Source organism: Giraffa tippelskirchi, chromosome 1 (genome assembly GCF_054371585.1).
Source record: "Giraffa tippelskirchi isolate mGirTip1 chromosome 1, T2T-mGirTip1v1.2.pri, whole genome shotgun sequence".
In the NCBI taxonomy this organism is placed as follows: domain Eukaryota; kingdom Metazoa; phylum Chordata; class Mammalia; order Artiodactyla; family Giraffidae; genus Giraffa; species Giraffa tippelskirchi.
In genome coordinates this window covers 68,218,837-68,238,970 of record NC_137275.1, presented here as the reverse complement: position 1 = coordinate 68,238,970, position 20,134 = coordinate 68,218,837, and the positions used below count along the sequence as shown (strand labels likewise).

Sequence of the window (20,134 nt, the reverse complement as noted above, 5' to 3'; positions counted from 1 at the left end):
AAAACAACTGCTGTTTTTACACTCTTGCAGAACACCTCAAGGTATAGATTCAAGAGTCCAACTACCTCCAACATGCTTCTTCTGATGCTTGTGGCTTCATCTCCATAAGCAAAAAGCAGCAACAATGACAAAACAAAAACAAACCCCCCAGTTCTGACATACATGCTATTTGATTAAATCATTCTGAGCTCCTCTTCCTTGCTATCATCCATAAATATATGGGTTAACCCTCTTACCCAACTAAAGACTATGGCCCTTAGTTCACACTTTTCCTTTCCAATGAAATCCTACCATGATCCAGAGTGACTTCTAGGCCACAGAAAGGACACAGCCAATACTAGCCAAAAGCCACGATGCGGATGCCATTTGGACTTTGTCCCCATCTGGGCAAGCCTTATCCCTGAAATAATGAAGCCAATGACTTCACTCTCTCCCCAGCTTCCCATTCCTCCAGTTCCGGATCTCTGCTCTCCCTACATCACTTCTCCCCCACTAACTGGAATGCCCAGGGCTGTGACTGTGGTGGGGGCACATTCACATCACCCTGGGAACTTGAAGAAAATGTCCTATAGGTTTTTGTCTTATCAAAGATCAACTGTTTCCTAACTGCTGGGCTTTGGCTTTATGCTCTGATATTTTACAAAAGCAACTGAAGTGCTGTGCAGGCAGATGAGGAACCACTGCCCTGGGTTACTTATGCCACTGCTTACATTTGTATCTTGACAGCCTTTCTTATCCAGCTTGGATTCTAAGAGGAATCACTTCAAATTGGTCTTTGGTCAGTAGCATCAACTCCATTCTTCTGTGATCCCTTCTATTGTTTGCAAAGTTAAGTCCTTAACTACTGCTCTGATCTTCTAAGTACTGCTAGAGGAAAAACATACCGTCTTGCACACTGGAATTGTCACTAATTTGCAGTCATTGATATAAAATGGCTCATAGCTGTCCTGCAGTCCTACTGTGTCCATAAGAAGCTCATTTTTTCTTTTCTCTAGGTAACAAGTCAAACCATTTGCTTCAAATCTCTAACCCTATCACCTCACCCATTTTTCACAGGTGTCCTTAAATGACAACTTCACAGTAAGAACAGAATTCTTTTCATGGAAACTCCCTGAACTTTCAGCTCCACAGCCTTAAACATTCATGCTTCTGTTCAAGATTACCTTTTTCCTCCTATTGCAATGTAAGAAATGCTCCTCGCACTAAGACCCACCTTTCAGCTTATTGGCTGAATTCCTTTGGCTCCTTCTGAAAGGCTTTACTTTGTTACTCATCCATAGATAATTGGCCTAATGGACCAGTCAAAGCCTAGATTTGAACTATGACTTCTCCTTAATTGACTGAGTAACCATGAGCATTTGACCTCACCTCTTCCTGCTCACAATTTCACTGTAAAATGAAAAATAGAAATATTCCTATTGCATAGAGTAGTGGTGAGAATTACAAATGTTAATAAACATCTTTGAAGATTAATACAGTGGAAGTGGGTGACAAATTATCCCCTTGCTCCTGTATGTTTAATTCCTACCACTATATTTAATTCCTCTAATCAGCATTTACGACACTCTTTGGGAGGAAAAAAAATTTCATCTCCGTGTTCTCCTTCAGTAACCAATATATTTTTCTCTTCCCATTCGCAACGAAGCATATCAGAAAAGTCTGAATTCTATCTCCACTTCTGCTTCTCCTTTCACTCCACGACCTTCTGAAATCTGGATTCAACAGCCCCCACTGTGCTGAACCTGCTCTTGTCAATGTCAGCAATGATGGCCTTGTAGTTAAATCCAATAAATAATTTCCAGGCCTTATCTACCCGAACACTTGGCAGAGTTTGACACTATTGACTGCTCTTTCTTTCTTGAAATGCCCTCTCCCTATGACTTATCTGTTGCCGAGCTCACCTGGTTTGCCTTATACTCCCTTGACCGTTTCATTTTCCTCTTTTGTGAGCTTCCTTTCTCCTTGGCCTACCCTTTAATTAGTGGCAGTCTTCAGATTTCTGCCCTAAACTGTATTACCTTCTTATTTTAAATAATCCCACTGGCTAATATTTTTTCCTTCTAGGGCATCAATTTCCATCTATAATATGATGGATCCCAATCTATAAATCTCCATCTCAGACAAAAAATTTGAGGAACTATGTTTAAGAACACAAATTCTAGAGACAGTAGACCTATGTTCAAGGTTTGCATTCTTATTCTGCCAATTACTAGGTATGTGGTGGGAAATTACTTGTCTGTGTCTCAGATAAGTTATTTGTGAAATAAAGATGAGAGTAATGTGTTTTATCCACAAATGAAGAAAACATGTATATATTGCTTAAGAGAATCAGTGACATATAGAAAACACTTAAAAACATTTTACCAATTGCTGATTGCCTCTTCCTATAAACCTTCTTATAAGCTTGTAAAACAACTGGCTGACACTATTATTCGATTGTCTCCAAAAGCTTCTACTGCAATGTCTGACTATATTTTCCCAAGCCTCCTTCTCTTCATGTGTTTCCTAAGTCACTGAGTGACATAGTTACCCAATAAGAACTTTTTTTCCCAACATCATCCATTTATTTAATATCTTTAAAGCTTGTCTGTACTTATGTCACTATTTCATTTCTAATATTGTTTATTTTTTCTCTCTTTTGGTATGATCAGTCCTCCCAGAGATTTATATATGTATTAGTAGAAGGCAATGGCACCCCACTTCAGTACTCTTGCCTGGAAAATCCCATGGACGGAGGAGCCTGGTAGGCTGCAGTCCATGAGGTCGCTAAGAGTCGGACACGACTGAGCAACTTCACTTTCACTTTTCCCTTTCATGTCCTGGAGAAGGAAGTGGCAACCCACTCCAGTATTCTTGCCTGGAGAATCCCAGGGATGGTGGAGCCTGGTGGCCTGCCGTCTATGGGGTCGCACAGAGTTGGACACGACTGAAGCGACGTAGCAGCACCAGCAGTAGCTTCAAATAACCAACTTTTGTATATTTCTAAAATAATTTTATAATTATATTGCATTTTTAATTCTGCTCTTTGGTTTATTTTACCCTTTCTTTTAAACTAAAGATTTTGTTCTATCATTTTTGTTTGATCTATTAATATCTGTCTTTTCTTTCTTTATTTTTTTAATGAATAAGCACTCTATAAATTTCTTTCTAAAAGTTTGAATTTACAGTTTTTGTTATTATTTAGAAATAGTTTTTTTTTTAATAATACACAAGCTATTCAGAAGTGGGTATGCGCCTAATGTCTGTGAGCTCTTAATGGACTTGTGGCCAGAGTAAGCATATGGTGTTTTTATCTTGCTATATTTTGAAATGTGTTGAAAACTACATTAGAGCTAGGACATAATTTTTGTAATTGTCTAAGATGTTTGAGAAAAATTCATATTCTCTTATTTTTGGATTCAGATTTCCAGCTGTATCTTATACAGATATATCCATTAACTTCAGATTTATAATTCAGTTCAACTTTTCTGCATTTTTACTGATTATCTTTTCCAGTTTAATCTGTCAAGACTTGAGAAGAGTATGTCAAATTTGCCACAGTGTGAAGAATTTGTTAACTTTTCTCATTATCTTTATCAACATTTTATTTACTTATTTTGAGATAGTTTTATAGAATCATATAATATGTAATTATTAGAAAATCCTGATGTATTTACCCTTGTATCATCAATTTATCATTAAATTAGGGACAGTATGTTTAACAATGTTTTTGATCTTAAGATATATTTTTAAACTAAAATAGTTATGTCAGCTTTCTTTAGTTTAGTATTTTTGTATATATTTTCTCTCATTTTACTTTTAAGTCTTTCTGTATCTTTAATTTTTAGCCATGTCTCTATAAACAGCATACAATTGCACATTAAAATTCATTTTTATAATTCCTGTCTCTTGATGGGTATAATACGTATATTTTATTTCTGTGATTAAGATACACTGAGCCTTTTTCTTTCATTTCACTTCTTAATTTATATTTTTCTTTTTATTGTGCTTATTACCTTAAAATTTGAATTCATATTTTTCCTTATTCCATATTTTCTTTTTCTACAGATCCTTAAAATTTTATCATTCCCATTTAATTTTAGAAAGCCCAACATTAATCAATATCTTAATTCTCTTTGACAACAATTTAAGAACCAAGAACTCTTTAAATATGATCACTTTCCTCCTGACTTTCATAATGTGCATGTGCTACATTTCCATCTGGCCTTTCTTCTTCCCTAAGTACATTCTATAGAGTTTTCTGTAGTTATTTATTTATTTTTTTGTGGAAACATCTCAGTTTTATTCACCTTTACACTGTTTTATTTCATGCTTTTGTTCAAAGGTGTATTTTGCTGCTTATACTACTGTAGGTCAGCAGTTATTTTCCTCAGCACTTTGAAGAGACTTGTAACTAATCTCTGACACCCAATGATGCTCTAATTATTCATGTCAGTCATCTGCTCTTTCTCTTTGAGTGCTTTTAAACTATTTAAATTATTTTAAGTTTTAAGATTGTAGAAAGAAGATACCTACTTCTTAAGTTGAAGATATTCTAATGCAGGCCTCGCTATAATAAGGAATAAAAGATGTGCCACTTTTCAAATTTTATTTAATTTATTTTATACAAGAGACAATGTTCAGAGGAACATGTGTCTGAAGTCAGAAGTCAGGGATTTTTGCCTCTAGATGATTAAGAATCTGCATGCAATACGGGAGACCCAGCTTCAATCCCTAGGTCAAGAAGAGATCCTAGAGAAGGGAATGGATACCCACTCCAGTATTCTTGCCTGGAGAATTCCATGGACAGAGGAGCCTGGTGGGCTACAATCCAAGGGGTCGTAAACAGTCAGAAACGACTGAGCGACTAACACTGTGTCACTTCTAGCTACACAACATTGAACAAATCACAAAACCTCCTCAGGACTAGAAATCCTGTCTTTCAAGTGAAGATGGCAATATCCACCTCAGAGGGTTGTCAGGAGGACTGAATGAAACAGCAAGCAGAAATAATGAGCTCAGTGCTTAGTTCAGAGAAGTGCCCAAAAGATTATGCCAAGTCAAGAAAAGTATACGTCTGTGAACCGTAACTTGGATTGCTATTTGTTGCCTGTGCATGAGCTGCTAGAATTCTCAAGGTTCAGAGAAGCAGTTCATAAAGTTAAATAAATTAATCATCAAAATAGCAACATTGTTAGACAATGACCATGTCTCAGACTGTTAAAGGTTTCTCTTTGTCATTATTCTTTTGCAGTTTCACTACAATGTTTTTAACTTTTGATTTCTTTGTATTTGTCATTTATATTATATTTATCATTTCCTAGACTTGGGGATGTATGTTTTTGTCAAAATTTTAAAAATCTATTTTTGCTTTAAATATTTTTTCTCTTCTTTACATCTGATATTGAGTTGCATGTATATTGATATTGCTTATATTACCCTTTATATCTTGCAGACATACATTCATATTTTCCATGTTTTTGTTCTCTGTTTCCTATTAACTTCTTTTGGACATATATTCTACTTCATTAATTCTCTCTTCAGCTGTAACTCTTCTGCTATTAATATAGTCAATTGAAATTTTCACTCCAAACACTATATGTTTAGGTTTAGAATTATGCCATTTAAAATGTTATTTGTTCACTTCTAATAAACTTTTAATTGAAGACCTTCAAGATTGCAGTTTGTATCTCATTATATCTCAAGCAAATGTACTTCTCTATTCCATGTCTAAAATTTCCATTAACTGGAGGAGTATTTGGTTTAATTCCTCATTCTTTTTCCTTCTTGTTGATGCTCAGACATGAGGGATTGCTCTCTTCTGTTGAATTATGTTTGTTGTTTGAATTTAATGAGTTACAGCTCTATGAGCACAGGTTTGGGAAGTTTTTGTGTTCATAGTCAATGGACTCTAGAAACCTGGAAGCATTTCAGTTCTTTCAGAGTACTTTGGCTCAACACAGGACACTCAAACTCTCTGTTAGCCTCTTACAGTTTTTTGATGGTTTTAGTGCTACTGCTGATTCCCCACGAGATCACAGCCATTGACCTTACAGCAATTCTGGTTTCTCCCTGGCTTTTTAGCCTTACCTCAGTACTAAGTTGGGCTTAGGAGACCCCGGTTCAATTTCTGGGTCGGAAAGATCCTCTGGAGAAGGGATAGGTTACCTACTCCAGTATTCTTGGACTTCCCTTGTGGCTCAGCTGGTAAAGAAACCACCTGCAGTGTGGGAGACCTGGGTTCGATCCCTGGATTGAGACAATCCCCTGGAGAAGGGAAAGGCTACCTACTCCAGTATTCTGGACTGGAGAATCCCATGGACTATACAGTCCATGGGATCACAAAGAGTCAGACATGACAGAGTGACTTTCACTTCACTGTACTAAGTTAGTCCAAGGTTTATATGTATGTAGTTTATATATATGTGTTTATATATATGTGTTTACATATATGTGTTTATATATATATATATATTGTTTCTTTGGTGTAGCTTTCTTCCTTCTTTTGTTCCTTCCTCCACCTTCTCTTTCGTCCTTTTTTTTCAATAAAAGAAAATGGAGAATTTAGGAATTGTCTCTACCTCTTGTAAAACTGGTGATGCTTCAAATAATATGTTTATTATGGGCTTTATTGTTTTGCTGCCCATTTTGACTCTTCCTAATCCAGTTGACTACATAATCATATCAACTCATCTTCCACACAAACAAAATATCAAAAGCCAAAAACCTTTAAAATCTACTACATCTCCCTACACCCACAGCCAACATTCTTGGTAAGATTACGACCATCTCATTCCCAGAGTGCTGGTACAGTCCCCTAACTTTCTTCCTCTCCCCAATCTGTTTTACGTCCAAATCATTTTCTCCCATGTACTCAGAACATGCTTACAAAAGTGCAAGTCTAAATTTATGTTTGCTACTTGAAACCATCCAACAGCCCCTGTTTCTTTCAGATGAAATGTCAAAGTCCTTCATCATGGTTTTCTCCTAAGGCTCCTCCATTAAATGACCATTGTTTACATTCTGATCATCTTTCATTACCACCCCTACTCCACACGTTACATTCTACAAACAGTCCATCTTGTTTACTTGTGTCATACAATCTCTTCCCTCTTGACCCCTGAGCAAACTATTTCGTCCTCCTGACACCCTCCCTCCTCACAGATCCCTATTTATATTTCAGCTTTTCATTGCTAAATAGCTTCTACTGAGTAGATTATTCACTCTTATGGCTCAATTTAAATAAAACTTCTTTTAGTGAATCTCTGAACTCCCAGCTAGATTAGGCATCCCTTCTGGGTGCTTCCATGGAGTTCCATATTTATTATAACACTTAGCATACTTCATTGTAATTTCTCTATACTCGTTTGCATTCCCAACTAGACTATACACCCCATGAGAACAAGTACTGTCTATTTTGTTTATACTTGTGTCCCAGATTCCAAGACAAATGTCTTGCCTTTGAATGCTCAATAAATATTTATTGAATTAATGAAAACAAGTAAGGACAGTCTTATAAATAGTAAGAGAAGAGCTCTAGAAGGGAGTAGAAATGAAAATTTCAACCACTAGTACAAAGTCTCTAATTCTTTTTCCGTTATCAACTATAAACCACAATAGAGATTTCTTAAGTAAATGCCTTGCATATAATAATGACTCAATATTTTTATTAAATAGGTAAATAAAATACTCACTAGTTACAATTCATGATAGCCTTGAACTTCTTGAAATAAATCTTACAGTACAAATGAAATGATAAAAGCCCTCTCATACTTGATACATTGACCTAATTTTTTCCTTACCATTTAAATACAACCTAGTCATCATTATTTTATCTTAGGTCCATTTTCACACAAATTATCCTAATTGGTATTTGAATCCTACTGTTTTCAGTTTGTCACAGAGTCCAGCTTAACCACAGTTTCCCACATTCTCCGCCACCCCCTATCTCTATCCATTTTGTCCTGTCAGAGGCACGTCAAGCAGGCTCAGAGTGTAATCACATCAAAATCGATTTTCATGGCTGAGAGAAAAATAATGGAAATTTCTCTAATGTAGTAAATGTATGTGTTCCTTTTGGTTAACCAAAATAGACTATACATCAGACCTGTCAAAATTAAGTTTTCTTGATTCAGTGCTCTTCCACCAACTTGTATACAAATTATAGAAGCATGCTGTGGAGCACCATGATGCAATCTTCCTGCTCTCTGGTCTGCTCCTCCTGCATTTCTCTCTCAAATAAACAATCTCACCAATTTATCAAGTTACCAGCCAGTCTGAATACTCAGGCAACCTGCTCTATGTTAGAATACCATAAACCTACCATTGTTTAGATCAATGAACACTCCCATTAGGAGATGTTCCCAAACAGTAGCAATGGTAATATTTGGATGGGTGCACAACCAAAGTCAAATACTATCTTTATGAATTTTTTCCAGATCCTAATTGTTTTTTTTTCCTTTCTATAATCATTTGACCCAAGGAATCACATGATTTAATATTAGTGTTTAATTCCCTGAAGCTATTCAAAATGATAAACTATATTCAAAATATAAGCTCCCAATGAACTGTTCATGCTACATATACTTTCTCTATCATGTTCTTGTAAAGCAGATGTATCTTGAAAACACTTGTAGAATTCCTCTTTATTTGGTTTCTTGATAAATGTGATCACAGTTGCATGATGATATTAGGAAGGAATTTTAACCTGAATGATCCAGATTAACTACATTTCTTAATGTACACCAGCCCCAACTAAATTTTAACTACTAAAATAAGTACTAAAAGATATCTTATCATCATTTGCAATGCTTTCATTAGGAAGAATGAAAAATAGAATCAGTATATTCAAAAACTGCCCATGGTGTATTTATGAAAGTTGCTGACCAGTAAGTCAATTTTTTATCAGCACCCAGAGGCCACTCATAACCAGCAAGAAGTCAACCAAAAACTAATTCAAGTTCAGTATCCCTAATGTATTACAGTCAAATTCTGGGATTTTCTTTCTTTTGCCTAAGAGTGGTAAGAATGAGTGTACATGGAAATGTATATCTTATTGAAAATGCCTAAATGTATTCCAAAAAAACTTTAGGCAGTATGGATATTCCCATAAAAATAAAGTTTTCCTAATATCCACCCTCTTAAAATCAAGGTTATTTCTTAATTCAGTTTTCTTTAATCAAAATTAATTCTTTTAAGACTCAGATGTAAACAAAACCAATTCTAAGCATTTGGTAGTCATGAATAGTAATGAGAAATTGGTTTGCATGTCTGGTAACAGAAACATGCTTAAAGTCAGATTGCTGTTTTAAACTCCTGAGATATTTTTAACAAGGTGTCATGGAGATATACAGGAGTAGCCAGTGATAGTGTTCTTTTTTTAACATTGAAGTTAAAGTAAAAATCACTCAGTTATGTCCAACTCTTTGCGACCCCATGGACTATACAATCCATGACTGCAGTGGGTAGCCTTTCCCTTCTCCAGGGAATCTTCCCAACCGAGGGATCGAACCCAGGTCTCCTGCAATGCAGGTGGCTTCTTTACCAGCTGAACCACAAGGGGAGCCCAAGAATACTGGAGTGGTTAGCCTATCCCTTCTCCAGCAAATCTTCCAGACCCAGAAATCAAACTAGGGTCTCCAGCATTGCAGGTGGATTTTTTTTACCAACAGAGCTATGAGGGAAGCCCCCCTTTCTTAAAATTCAATTTTAGTAATTTTTAATAATTTGATTCTGTAATACATGGCATTCACTAGGACTTGTCTTTTTTTAATAGAAGGTAATATGGCGTAGAAGAAAAAACCATGGGACTTGGAATTAAGACTTCTGTGTATCAGATTACACTTCCCAAATCCTGGTCATTAAACAGCTCTTAGCAGTGAAAAAACCCCTTCAGTTCTTCCATTTAAATCTTTACAAAAGCCAAATTGCTGAAGCTTTAATTCTACCTATAGCTAACACAATATTCCTTATAGATGTTTTACATGTTTAAAAACTTTCAATTTTGTTGTTGCCATTCCTTAAAATCTCTTTGAGGCATTTAGGATTTTAAACTTCTAAGGGCAGAACTTTTTTGGATATATCGTAATTAACTGTTGACTGAAGTGTAATCTAAACTGGGTTTGGTCACATTCTCCTTCAAAAAATGGGTGAAAATGCTATACAAAGGACAATCTAACCAGGGTGATGAGAAATCCATTCATACCCCTTAACAGACTTTCAATTCTAGACAGTCCCACTTCTGGGTGGCAAGTCTTGATGTGATGCACATTAGCATAATCGATAGGGAAATTGATCCAGTACAAAGATGAGAAGGAAGAACTGACAGTGGAGGATTTCTTTCTTGACACACGGGTTTGAAAAACATAATTCCTGGCTAGTATTTAACTGTAGAACTTCTTTACCTGCCTGACCTTTCATAATGAAAAATATCCCTCACAATCTGCAAATTTTTTCTAACTCAGCAGGAGTATAAATTAATAGTTAACTGCTGCTATAATTTAATTTATTAGATTTTAGATACTTTCATGGTTGTATGGCTATATATTTCAACCCAAGTGTCCAAGTCCTACAGGAAAACTCTGGTAGTGCCTGGTTGACTACTGTGTGAGTTCAATACATGAGCATTATAAAATAGATCATTGTATGTGTTTAATGCACTTAATGAAGTTGTTCAATGAACATTCACTCATTCATTTTTATTTATTGAACATTCACTTTGTCAAACAGGGCTTATGTGCTCTTATCTAAATTTCATATTAATTTTGCAAGGAGAAGAGTTGAGCATATTTCTGATATTTTGCTACCTGGGTTTACTACATTAATTTGGACAAATTGCTCAGCCTTTCCCTTCTTTCCTCACTTTTCCCATACGTAAGATGGAAAAAATAAGAGCATGAAAAGTCACAGGAATTTTGTGATGATTAAATGAAATAATATATTCAAATATTTAGCATAGCAAAGTGTTCTACATGGTAACTGCTCTTATTGTCTTCATTTTACGAGGCCGTAGAAGACAAACACCTTGCTTGTGGGCAAACAGGTAATAAGCAGAGGAGTGGAAATTTAGACTGTATTTCTCTAAATTCCAGGTATTTACTTTTATCTTTTTAAAATTAATTTTATCAGTGTGATAACTATGTATTATTTTTAAAAGATAGGTAATACTACAAAACTTAAGACAAATGCAAAAACTATCAACCTTTTCCTTTTCCTCTTCACTCCTAATTATAATAACATGCTAATATTTCTGTTTCTTAATTTACTAAGTTGAGGCATTAATATCTTCCTGTTATGAAATACGGAGACTTATCACCCAAATGTCCCAGCTATCTACTTTACATTGTTTCATTCAAATTATATCAAATTTGTTCAAATAAAGCAATTTTTAATATCTACATTATGCTTGCTAAGTAGTTGTTTTTCACCCCTGAGCCAAGTCAAGCACTATATTTTAAATATCTTTCCTTTTCCATCTTTTGGGTTTTTTTCAGACTTTAATAATTTTCTTGAATTAATTTTGGCTTAATTGTCTATGTCCCTAACATTTTCTTCACAAAGTCTTCAAAAATATCAAATCACTTTCAAACTCTCTGTTTTACATAGGCAAACACATAAGATTATTTGTTTCTCCATTTCCCTGGAGACACTGTTACTAAAGGTTCCCATGCTCCCACTCCATTCTCAACTCTTGCTTGAGACCAGCCTCTTGCTCTTAGCCTGGGACTGCCTTTCTCATCTCTTGATGATGAATCAACTCTTTCCTGAATTCTAGGTCTTCTTTCTTGCTTACCTCTTTGTTTGGATGACAGATACTCTGAGATGCTAGAAAAGTTGCCTTTAAAATGACCTGTGTAAATATATTGGCATACCTGTCCAAAATTTTTTTCTCTCCCCTCATCTGTAATTAATATCTGTCTGAGTATAGAATTCTCTGTAGAAGTGTTGAATTACAAAATTCAGGATTTTGAAAATATTATTCAATTGTTATTTAGTTTCTAGTTTTGCTTAAATTGTCAATTGCCATTCTGATTCTCCACACTTTACATATGATCTTCTTTTATTTCCCTCAGTGGGAGTGTTTGGATCTTAATTTATTTTAGTTTCATTAATTTAATGATGATATGTCTTAGTGTGGGCTTTTTAAAATTTCTTTTTCTTTTTATTTATTGTCATTGTTCTGTACACCAGTGGGTCTTTTAATTCTGAAAAGTTTTCTTAAATTATTTCTTGGACAGTTTCCTCTTTTAAATTTTTCTTGTTCTTTTTTCCTAGAATTTATATTAGCCACATGATGAAACTTCTGGATTATCATTTATTATAATTTTTCTTATCTACTTTTAAAAAATGTTGGCCTTTTGATTCCACTTTCTTAAAGATTGCTGTTGAGGTCAAGGATATGTGGAAAGATGCTCAGTGACACTGATAATCAGGAAAATGCAAATCAAAATCACAGTAAAATATCATCTTACACCTGTGAGCATGTTTCTTGTTTTTTTTTTTTTAAGACAGTATTTTTGAAATTGAAAGAGTACAAAATGATATAGCCACTATAGAAAACAATATCAAAAAATTAAAAATAGAACTACCATATGATCTGGAAATTTCACTTTTGGGTATTTATCCAAAATAATTGAAGTTATGATCTCAAAGAGATATTAGCACTTCCAGGTTCATTGCAGTGTTATTCATAGTAATCAGATGTAGAAACAACTTGTATGCTCAGTTGCTCAGTCATGTCTGACTCTTCGAGACTGTAGCCCACTTGCAACCCTGTCCATGGATTTTCCAGGCAAGAATACTAGAGTGGTTTGCCATTTCCTACTCCAGGTAATGGGTGAATGGATAAGGCAAGTGTGTTATATACACACAATGGAACATTACTCAGCCTTAAAAGAGAAGAAAATCCTGTAATATGTGCCATGGATAGCCTTGAGGACATTATAACCAGTGAAATAAGCTAATTATAGGACAAACAATGCATGATTCCACTTACATGAGGTATCTAAAATAGTCAAACTCACAGAGTTAAAGAATGAATAGTGGTTTCCAGGGGTTGAGGGAGAGAGAAATTGGGAGTTGCTAATTAACATGCAAAAAAATCAGTTATAGAAGATGAATAAGTTCTAGGGACCTGCTGTACAACATTATACCTATAGATAACAATACAGTATTTTACACTTAAAAATCAATTAAGAGAGTAAGATCCCAAGTTAACTGTCTTTATCATTATAATTTTTTTTTAAAAAAGAGATTTCTTTCAAATTTTTAGTGTAAGTTATTCTTTCAAGTCATTTATTGTTCTCTAATTATTTTCTTTTTGTGTTACTGTGTTCTTATTTCAGAAATGCAATATCTTCTCTTACCTCTCCAAGATTAAAAGTGAAAACTGAAAGTGAAAGTTGCTCAGTCACATCCAACTCTTTGTGACCCCATGAACTATACAGTCCAGAGAATTCTCTAGACCAGAAAACTCAAGTGGGTAGCCTTTCCCTTCTCCAGGGGATCTTCCAGACCCAGGAATCAAACTGAGGTCTCCTGCATTGCAGGTGGATTCTTTGCCAACTGAGCTATGAGGGAAGCCCTCCAAGATTAAAGACACAGGGTAATTTGATTGCTTATTTTAAGATCTACTTTATTCACTGTTTGCCTCTGTTTATGAAAACTTCTCTCTACTATTTGCTTCTATCTCATTTCATGTTGAGGTTTTTTTTTTTTTTTTTTTTCTCATACATGTCTAATAATTCCTGGCTACCCACTTGCACTTAAAATTAAAGCATTGAAGAGACGACTGAACCGCATGACAAGGCTTCACTGTGGAGTGACTGCTTTGGGATGATAACACTCTTTGATGCACATTCTCTAGGCCTAAACTTCTTAGTGGTCATCCTCATGGCCCCAGAGAAAAATCTTTCAATTCATTGCCTATGGAAGATAGTAGAAGGGAAAGGATGAAGAACAAGCCTCCATTCCAAAGTTCTTGGAACTGACAAGGAGAAGGATGAAGATTTTATTGTTCAACATGTAGACTTTTCTTAATATCTTTGTTTTCAGTATTGTGCTTCTCATCTGCAAGATCTTGAAAATCTTGGCTTAATTTCTTCAATATGGAAAGTTTTCTCCTGTCAGAAGTGAAAGAGTCAGTTACCTAGCTATATAGGATGAGGAAATCGTCCTGTGAATTTAACTGCTCCTTCTTCAAATGTTCAACCTACTATAAATCTTAAGAAGATCTTCCAAAGAGGCCCATGCCTCAGATACCTGAACCTTGTCAGGATCTGAAACATGAACTAGCTTGCTTCTCATTTAATATCTCCTCAACTGTAGATCACAGCATGTTTATTTGTTCTAAGATAATTTTTAAAATTATTCTCATGTTTCTGAATGGGGGGACCTGTATTACTGTTATTTGCACTGTGGAAGATTAAATTTTCCAAAAACAGCTGCAACAATATCTTCCATCCCACACATCCTTGTTTCACTCTGACCTTGTCTTTCTTCCATGAAGACACAGAATGCATATCTTCTCCCATGGAATCTAGTTAAAACTTTATATGATGACCTCAAAGAATAGCATGGGGTGAAAGTGGGGCTGTGTGACTTGAAGAGAGCTTGTAACGAGCAATAGGGCACTGCCCAGCTATCTCTCTTGGGATGTTTGCTCTCCTAACTCAGCTACCATGCTCTCAGGAAGCCCAGGCTACATGAATAATTGTATATAAGTGTCTTGGCCAATAGCCCCCATTGAAGTCCCAGAGGATAGTAAGTAGTAATCATTATCTATGTGAGTGGAGAAACTTTTGAGCTGATTCCACCCTCAGCTGATATCTGATCACAACTGAATGACTGATCCTGATTCATCAAGGCCCAGTCACCCCCAGAACTGTGAGAGATAATAATACAATTATTATTGTTAATTCGTTACTGGGATAACAGATAACTGAATGTTTACAACCACACATTTATAATTATATTTGTGATTTTTTTTCCCTTATGAAACAAACTAATGGTTCATCTTACAATAAATGACAACTTCAGTTGAGAAAATATATCTGTATTCTACTTTCTCAGTCTTGTTAACTCCTCACTCCTCTTCTGCTTCTTATGCTCCAAAAATTTGTTGTCCTCTCTGCTTTACTGGTGGTTCTCCAGGTGGTTTTATATCCTTACTTCATTCTCATGTAATTGAGATTTCTGGAAGGAATGGTGACAAGTGTGTGTTCAGTCTGCTATATATAGTTGAACTCATCATTCTGTAATAAGGTTCTAAATTTATAGATGTAGTTTTGACACCAATGGTTACCTAATAACAGCATTTTATCTTTTCCGTATTATTATTTAGATTTCTTTTTTTTTTTACTTTAGTGAAAGTTAGTGCTAACAAATAAAGTTGGTGCTTTTTAACCATTAGTTCAATGAAATCATTCTGCATAGATAATAAAAATACAACTCCCAAAATGAACAAATAATAAAAATATAAACCAAAATGGACCACAATTATGTATGGAATGACAGTAAACAAGACTACATAAATTTCTGATCCTCAGTTTCCATAAGTATGAAATAGAAGTATCAATTTTAACGGAAATTATAAGTGACAATTTAATGAGATAATAGCTGTGAAACTTATTATATTATGGCACCTAATACATAGTATATAATGTATCCTTGATAAATATTGGCTCAATATGGATGCCTTTACTATAATTTCCTTCATTATTTTTAATGAAACTGCTATAAATTAAATTTAAAAAGCATAAACTATCCCTGAATTATTCATAATGCTGTTTTTCATAACATTCTGTATACTAGTCTCTGATTATGAACACATTTAAACATAGGATTGCTTTATGTCTTCCCAGCATCTATTTCCTTTTCTTCTTATAACAGAAGCTTTATTTCTCTTATGGGCTACAGTTGTGGTAATCTGACCAAAACATGGCTTAGCTTTCCCATTGGCAAGAGGTAGATAAATGGTTTAAGTTAGACCACAACTAAATTCTCTTCCAGGAATTTGAATATTAATCTGAGCAGCATAGAGATTTTAAATGGTTAGATTTCACCCATATCAAGGAGAGCACTTTGAAGAAACTCCATCAATTCTCATTACCTAGATTCCTGGAACTGTCTTGTCTGCCCTTGCTGATACACGTTTCTTCCACTATTCCTTTGAATCACTGAGCAATTCTATCTCCTTAATAAATTTCTGTTTTTGCTCAAATTATCCAAAATTGATTCCTGTTGCATGCCCCTGAAGAATACCAATTAATATACTGATATTCAGAGAATCTGTTTCTAACAAAAAGGTAGAGCATAGTTGAGGGTAGACTCAATGTGATACAAATGAGGGCAGTTTAGCAAGCTTTTTAGTTTTCATAAATGTTCCATAAAATATCTCATTTTCTCAAAATAGGTATTTCATATATACATAAAGCCAAGTTTATTCACTTTCCACTTCATTGAAATTTCAACAAATGCAAGGATACATAAGAATATATTTGGGAATATATGAAAGCAAGTTCTAAAATAAAGCAAAATTAAATAGCCATAATTGAAAGCAAGATTTGTTTCAAATATGTAAGAAAATCAAAACTGCCTTCACTGGACAGGTAAACATATTAAACACACTGATGTAAAAATCAGGTTGGAAAATTTACTGTAATACATTAAATCAACTTACAATGTTAAATTCACACATCATTTGGAGGTTTTCTCTTTCTGCAACCATTTACTTGGCATGGTGGTAAACTGAAGTCTTTTATGAGCTGTTGCTTAAATAAAACACAAGGGAGGCATTCGTATGATGGGCCTCGGAACACTTTGCCAAATTTTAATTATCCATAAACAAAGACCAGAAACCCAGAAAAAAATCTATTAGTGTTGCCATGCCTTCTTAAAGCTCTTCCTTTGATTATTTCTATTACTACTCAGAGTCACATTATTACCAGCTGATGGGTGGCACAGATGGCTCAGAGCAGAGAGGTTTGTTTCTGTCATGGTCTGCACTATTTCTTCATGCCTTTTCTTAAAGAGTTTTCATGGGTTTCAATTTCGTTTATTTCGTGGGTAATTGTTTCACTGCTTTTGTTGTTGTTTTTACTTAATTAGTCAGAAGATGGTTATGTGAATAGGGCACTTGACTGGCCCCTGTTGAACTCATGGTAACTGGAGATGGCTCTGTGTATCTCCCCCCTGCAGACTGATCAATGCCCTGGATCATTTGACTTTTACTATGTGACAAGAAGCCTTGTGTCTGAGCACATGTGTAGTTTTGGCTTTCTAAGGTTTTCTCAACTTTGGTCTGCTTTCCCCTCTTCCCTTCTCCCTTTCCTTTTCCCCTTCTCTTTATCTCTCCATACACATACACATCTATTTTCATCATTCAGGGCCAATTCGGTCATTACTATGTACGAGAGAACTTCAATACATAGTAAAACTCTTAGCCCCAAACTCTCCTACTAGATTACTTTTCAGCTTCTACATATGCTGTTTGTTTGTTTGTGCTCTATGTTTGTCTGCTCTCTCATTATCCTTAGGAGTTCCTCTGCATTGCTACAATCTTTAACTTGTTTGGGAATTTGACTGTAGAAAATCATTACATAAGCTTCAGGCTTCTCCCACATTTGTGAATCCACAGATTGCATTAGGAAGACTTCAGTGACTCTATATTTGCCCCATTCGTATGATCTTTGATAGAAAATTTCCAGTGTTAGCTGGCAATTCAGACTGATTTCTCTCCCTATAGATTTTAAACTCTTTTACACTTTAAGAATCAATTTTCTGCCCTGGGATTATTTTATGTCACCTTCCTGAAAGTTTCATTTAATATACTCTGCTTTTTAAATTTTATGTATATTCAAAAGTTCATAGTCAATGAATCTGTAGAACATGTGCATATACAGTATTTCCATGTAGCTTCCACCATATCCTTTATATGTGCATGTCAGAATTATATTTCAGAGTAAGGACCAAAGAGGCTTTAGGAGAACGGTATTTCATTAACTCACCTTCTGGCATTTTAACTGTTATCATCTGTACAGTTTAGTTTTATTACAACAGACATTATTATGATAACTTTTCCTACTTTATCTTTGCAATTTATTGGAGCAGTTAATTTCTCAAAAAGTAAGAGCATTTTTTCTCATTAGAAATTCCTTCATGGCCTCTTTAATACATGTTCCTTGCTATTTAGATGAACTGCTGATAAGTGATTTTGACGTGTATCCTCAATAACGTGAGATGTTTAACAGAAACTTGGCAAACCACTTAGAGGCTGAAGCCATTTCTTAAAACTGGACCCTATTGATTAATTTCTGTCCCATTACTGCCACCAATGGTGAACAAGTTCCCATATTAGCAACAGTCAAGCAAATAAACCTATAAACTTCCTAAGGACAAAGCTTTTACCTTGTTTAATTAACTTTTTTTCTCTAAGATTATTGTTTCTTCTTTTGATTTGTAAGTCCAGAATTTGCAACATTGAGATTTAAGGACTGACTCTGTTAGCTTAAAGGAAATGAGAGAGATATCAGTTATCCAACAGATATGCGCTCCACAGAATTCCAAACCAGGTAGTTCATCATCCAGGTTATTGTCTTTGATCAAATGAACCAGAAAAAGTCAATCTTCCTTTCTCTTTGTCACACTAAAACTAGTCTATCTGTTCAGATTTTATCCCTAACCTCTCTTTTGTATCTATTTTATATTTTCATGTATTTTCCTCTCTTTCGGACATTGATTTCCTTGGGTTTATTTCTCCAATTGTAATCTCCTCACCCAACTTTATTATTTTTTTTTAAATTAGTTTATTTATCTATTTTTTAACTTTACAATATTGTATTTGTTTTGCCATACATTGACATGAATCCACCATGGGTGTACATGTGTTCCCCTTCCAGAACCCCCCTCCCACCTCCCTCCCCATCCCATCCCTCCGAGTCATCCCAGTGCACCAGCCCCGAGCACCCTGTATCATGCATCGAATCTGGGTCTTTTCCAATGAGTCAGTTCTTCACATCAGGTGGCCAAAGTATTGGAGTTTCAGCTTCAGCATCAGTCCTTCCAATGAATATTTACGACTGATTTCCTTTAGGATGGACTGGTTGGATCTCCTTGCAGTCCAAGGGACTCTCAAGAGTCTTCTCCAACACCACAGTTCAAAAGCGTCAATTCTTGGGCGCTCAGCCTTCTTCATAGTCCAGCTCTCACATCCACGTATGACTACTGGAAAAACCATAGCTTTGACTAGATGGACCTTTGTTGGCAAAATAATGTCTAGAAAGTGCTAAATGGGAAGCAAGAAATACTCAAGAATGATATTAGTAGGGCAGGTACTCACAAAAAGAGAAAATGCTGACTATGATGAGGAAACGAAGAACTATTTTAACCACCCTAACATAAAAGCTATTTGTAAATATATCTCTTCAGATCTCTGTCATGTTTCTTTTTCCATAGGAAATATTTCTCTCAAAACCCATGAAGTGGTCCACACTAGGAACTCAGTGCTTGCAGATCCTACCTTCTGAGTTCAACAACAGTTCTGACTAGTGAATATTGTTTTTTAAGTCCAGTGGTTAAGTCAGTTTTAACTAACTATAGGATATTAACATCAGTGACTCCAACATTTATGGATGTCTGTGAATGCTTGCTTAGTCGTGTCAGTTGTGTCTGACTCTTTGCAACCCTATGGACTGTAGCCCACCAGGCTCCTCTGTCCATGAGATTCTCCAGGCAAGAATACTGGAGTGTGTTATCATGCCCTCCTCCAGGGCTTCTTCCTGACCCAGGGGTGGAACTTGCATCTCTTATGTCTCCTGCATTGTCAGGTGGGTTCTATACCACGAGCCCCACCTGGGAAGCCCTAATGGATGTCTACCATATTTTAATACATATATGGTATTAAGGGTATTTTACACACACTATTTTATTTATTTCCTTCTGCAGTCCATTAAGGTAATTATTGTCCCTATCTTACAGTCAAGAGAACTAAGATGAATAACTTTTTCAAGATTGTAAAGATCCTGAGCCACCTCCTGCTCTTTGGATTTAGGTCTTTTCCATTCTGCTCTACCTAAGTACTTTAATATGGTAGTTGTGCTTCCTCTACTCTCCTTGTTACATGTCATAATCCACCAAAATTGTACTCAATGTTTTCCAA

The 20,134-nt window shown here is 35.3% G+C and overlaps 2 long non-coding RNA genes across 2 annotated transcripts in view; one reads left to right on the top strand and one right to left on the bottom strand.

The window, feature by feature from the left end:
* LOC145527854 (uncharacterized) overlaps positions 1–20,134 on the top strand; it is a 122,001-nt gene that overhangs the window by 51,415 nt on the left and 50,452 nt on the right. The gene's annotated exons all lie outside the window — the stretch shown is intronic.
* The window catches only part of LOC145527838 (uncharacterized), a 93,891-nt gene continuing 88,772 nt past the window's right edge, over positions 15,016–20,134 (bottom strand). Inside the window, exon 5 of the long non-coding RNA XR_014069932.1 lies at positions 15,016–15,171. This is a non-coding gene — a long non-coding RNA (uncharacterized LOC145527838). The remainder of the gene's footprint in view (positions 15,172–20,134) is intronic.